This window comes from Xenopus laevis, chromosome 2S (assembly GCF_017654675.1).
Source record: "Xenopus laevis strain J_2021 chromosome 2S, Xenopus_laevis_v10.1, whole genome shotgun sequence".
NCBI lineage: Eukaryota > Metazoa > Chordata > Amphibia > Anura > Pipidae > Xenopus > Xenopus laevis.
Genome location: NC_054374.1, coordinates 128,740,392 through 128,745,622, shown reverse-complemented (window position 1 = coordinate 128,745,622; position 5,231 = coordinate 128,740,392).

The window sequence follows — 5,231 nt, the reverse complement described above, 5'->3', positions numbered from 1 at the left end:
TCAGGATCAGAGAACATTCAGTACTGGGCAACAAGCCAAGAAGATGAACCAGTAAGCTGAAATCAGGAACCAGGATTAGAATCCACAAAGTCAACAGGAGAGTGCTCAGTGATAAATTGCCTAGCTAGATGACCACTTTGGGGAGAATGTAATTAAAATCGCAAGTGTTACTTAAAGGAATTTTTCAGAGTAAAAATAAAAACTGGGTAAATAGATTGGCTGTGCAAAGAAAAAAAGTTTTCTATATAGTTAGTTAGTCAAAAATGTAATGTATAAAGGCTGGAGTGACTGGATCTCTAACATAATAGCCAGAACACCTGTTTTTCAACTCTCTTGGTCTACACTTATTACCAGGCAGTAACCAATCAGTGACTTAAGGGTGGTCATATGGGACATAACTGTTGCTTTTGAATCTGAGCTGCATATTGAGGATCAATTGCAAACTCACTGTCCCATGTGGCCCCCCTTTAAGTCGATGACAGACTCAGCGTTAGAGAGCTGAAAAACAGGAAGTAGTGTTCTGGCTATTATGTTACATATCCAGTCACTCCAGCCTTTATACATTACATTTTTGGCTAACTAACTATATTAGAAACATTTTTTATTTTGCACAGCCCATTTATTTACCCAGTTTTTATTTTTACACCTTTAAAAAGGTGTTTTTTGGAAATGTTTAGCGCTGTTCACAATGAAAAAACATTCGCTGGCAAAGGTTAGCGTTAATACCTCTGGAGTTTTGTTAAATATTTTGCCACTAAAAACACCTATGCTGAATTTTAATACATATTTGTGAATCTTCACAACAGGCATTTGGTTGCAAATTTTGGGAGGAAATCATTGAGGTCTGTAATCGTTCAAAAACACAAACATGGTCGCTAATGTTTGCAATGGTCTTTGCGAACGTTTGTTGCGCTAACGACACATATTACATTCCCCCTATGCGTTGAATCTAAGAATTCAGCCTCTCGTCAATACATTGTTTATGGCATCATCATGCACCTGCTACAATATGACTTCCCCTTTAAAGTAAAGGTATCAAAGACAATATTTGGCAATTATGCCCCTTTGTTCAACAGTGGATCCATTCAGTGTGACATTAGCCTTATATTGCACACAGGTCTCATTTTTTACCCATTGAGTCAGTACACAAAAAACCAGAGACCAGTGCTGAATGCAGAAAATAAATCCCAACCATTTAACACATGCTTTGCCCTATGAGTAAAACTGCACAGTGCAGCAAATGTGTTCATGTACCTATGGGTGCAGTGACCTGTGCAACTACAAAAGCAGCCTATATATTGTTTGAAAAGTAATATAAATCATTACAGGTATGGGACCTGTTATCCAGAATGCTTGAGACCTGGGGGTATATTTATCAAAGAGTGAAGTTAATAGTGAAGTTCCGCCACTAGAGTGAAATTCCGCTACTCTCCATTCATTTCTATGGGATTTTTATAGGCGTATTTATCAAAGAGTGAACTTTCACTTTCACCCATTGATAAATACGCCTTTCAAAATCCCATAGAAATGAATGGAGAGCTGCGGAATTTCACTCTTGTGGCAGAACTTCACTCTTTGATAAATTTACCCCCTGGTGTTTACCGGATAATCAATATATCCGTAACTTGTAACTTCATACCTTAAGCATACTAGAAATTATGTAAATATTAAATAAACCCAATAATCTGGTTTTGCTTCCAACAATGATTAATTCTATCTTATTTGGGGTTAAGTACAAGGTACTGTTTTATTACTACAGAGAAAAAGTAAATCATTTTTAAAAATTCGGGTTATTTGGATAAAATGGAGTCTTTGGGAGACGGCTTTTCTGTAATTCGGATCTTTCTGGATCATGGGTTTCCAAATAACAGTACCTGTACCAGTAATCTAATTAACAAAACATGTCTATTTGTTTTTCTGTTTCATAGCATCCCTTTATAACTTGTTTGGATATGCAAATTATGCTCAACAAATAGTCTGCTGCAACCCTAGCATACAAACTCTAACTATAAGGTGTAGGTCTTTTGTGACCACAGCGATTTCATCAAGAAGTTGTGCTTAGTGTAACTGCAGCAATTCAAACTAAGCCAGAAAATGTTCCTATGAAAATTTATTTTTCATCTGAAAAGACTTCCTTTGAATGTTTAAAGTGCTCTTTTCACCCAATGCTTACATAGTGACTGTGCAGATACATTTTATTTTCACACTTATAGCGCAATGACTGATGGCGAGATCTTGGTTGTGATTCTAATTGCGACCTCAGGCTCCTGACGCAGATTCAAGTCATTTTCGCTCACTAAGCAAAGAAATAAAAACGCACATATGTGAACGGTTCATAGACCAAGGGCCAAGGAATGACTTGGATTAGTCATGTGCAAAAAAGAATTAGCCATAATCCTGACAGTCACTGATTGAACTTTTTCTGTTGGTTGGCAGTCTGCCACATACATGAGTTGTGATAGTTTCTTGCTTTCCTGTTACCTCCTACTTAATCTGCTTTCTTCATTCTTCTGACCCATAGCAATGTCTGCTCTTTTAAACCAGGGGCGTTACTACAGAGGAAGCAGAACTTGCGGCTGCAGGGGGGCCCAGGTATAGGAGCACTATGAGGACTCCTGAAGCAGTATCTGACAGTCAAACTACCCGCATACACTAAGGGGCAGATTTATCAAAGGTCGAGGTGAATTTTCAAATGAAAAAAAGCTTTTTTGAGCTATTTTTTGTGTACTTTGACTAGGGAATAGTCCAAATTCGATTTGAATTTGAAAAAAAAGATTTTATCATGTACTGTCTCTTTAAAAATTAGACATCGACAATTCGCCTTTTAAAACCTGCTGAATTACTGTTTTAGCCTATGGGCAACCTCCTAGAACCTACAGTATTTGGAGTCAATTGGTGGACTTTGAAAGTCAAAGTTTTTTTGGGAAAAACTTTTAATCTAATTCAAACGAATGCGCTATTCATTCGATTTGTACGATTCGGGCCGAATACGGACCTATTTGACCGAAAACGACCAAAAAAAAAAACAAACAAACTTAACTTAATTTCGGTTGGTCTTTTTTAATTTGAATTTGGTAGTTTTTCCAATTCGAAATTCGACCCTTGATAAATATGCCTCTGGTTCTTAAAAATGGTACAGTATAACATGTACAGAAATACTATCCAGCTGTGAGAGATTAGTAAAGTGCTTTCAGACACAGTTTGGGTCCCCTGCCCATACACAATTCTAGGCAGCAACTGAATTTTCTGAATCTTCTTCCTTTGTGTTTATCTCTGAGGAGATCACAGTAGATTAGGGGATACTAGTGCATGACAGGAAGATGTAGAAATCCTTTCTCAATGTTTATAAGAATACTATATATACAGTATTTGAAATGTGCTAGATGAAGAGCTGTTGTGTATTTTTCAGTGGAAAGTGATACTGGAGGTTTGGGGAGCACAAACCTACAGATCATGTGTCATCAACCTTACTGTGTTACCTTAAAGGGATACCGTCGCAAGAAAACAAACGCATCAGTTAATCAGCTTTTTAAAAGAGCAAACAGATTTTTTTTATATTGTGAAATTTGGCGTAACGCTAGACATGATGTCCATTTACCAGGTGCCCCCAGTCATGTAACTTTGACATGCGACTACTCTTATAAACTCCAGTCACTCTTTACTGCTGTATTGCAAGTTGGTGTGATATCACCCCTCTCTCTCTCCCCCCCCCAGCAGCCCATCAAAAGAACGATGGGAAGGGAACAAGATAATAGCTACCTGACACCGCTGCTGAAAAATTCAGATGACTGAACTGAGCTAATCGGCTAATAGCACTGCTTTTAGCAAGTGGTTGAACATGCAAAACTGCCTTAGAATAATTTAGAGTGGCTTCAGGCATTTCTCTGCCTGCTAAAAATACACTATGGAAAATTTGTCATATGTACCATTAGCCTGAATTAGCTTGTACAGTAAAGGAGTTGTTGATATATACACACACAGTATGCACTTGTAAATTATGGTACACTGGCTTCTATGAACACCAGATCATAAATACATTATACAATGAGGGGGAGGCGTAGTAAAACCAAAAACTCATTAAATACAAGACAGGCAATGATTTCTGACACCACAGACCCCTAACCCTTCCAAAAAACAGGGTTTCTGAAGGCTGGAAAAGATTTGAGCATTGAGTTCAAAAGAAGAAGAGAAGTCAGAAATTGTTTGTATTGTTCCCTAGTGCCATCTAGTGGCAGACATAGAATAGCAGCCAAGCAGTAGAAACTTTCCTTTGCTAGGACACGACTTGGGTCGTATTGAAGTACAATGAGAAGGGGAGAAACAATAGCTGCTTTAGAGCAGTTCTTTTCTGTAGTGCTGGCTCCTTCTCAAAGCTCAGAATTAGGCACAATACACTGAGATGGCTGCCTCCATGCCAATATTACAGCTAAAAAATAAAATAAAATTACATTTTGTTGGTTCAGCAATAACATTTTTTATTGTAGGGTGAATCATTTGCAATGTAAACATTGTAATTTAGAAATAAAAAGTAAACCGTAAAAATCATGACAGAATCCCTTAAATTTGTGTGGAGTTTACAATTTACTCCTTTATCCCTTCTTATTTGTTTGGGAGACAAACATTAATCCCCATCGATTTGAACAGAACCTACCATTACTTTACCTTACATGGGGAGATACTGGCTGTCAGTTCAGCCTTTCTAGAATGAACTGGCAGCCTCTTTGTGAGGCCAAATCAATCTCCACTCCAATGAATATGTGGCTGAGGATTGTACAGATATCTGTTGTGCTGGATGAAAACAAACCATCTGTAGTTCACTGTAAAACATTCAGAATATTGCATCTTCCTAGTAATTGTGTACTTCACTAACATTTGTTTCTTTGTTTTCAGGTAATTTTTAGATGCCAGATTGTATTTGAAAACACAGATTTCCTGTTAGGTTTGCTTCAGTGGTAAATCATTATACACACGGATACAGGAGACTAAAGGTTAGGAATGCTGCCTTTCTGTATATTAAATAGCACAATCTAAGGCTGTTGTCTGGTTTTTCAACTTGTCTTAAAGTGGCCATATATGGGCTGATAAAAGCTGCCGACAGACCGTGTATGGGGCCCTCCAACGGGGTTCCCCGATCGATATCTGGCCGAAAGTCGGGCAGATGTCGATCTGTTCGTTGATGCGGCCCCGCAATCCAACTGCCTGTTACCCATCGTTAGGATCTGATCATTGGG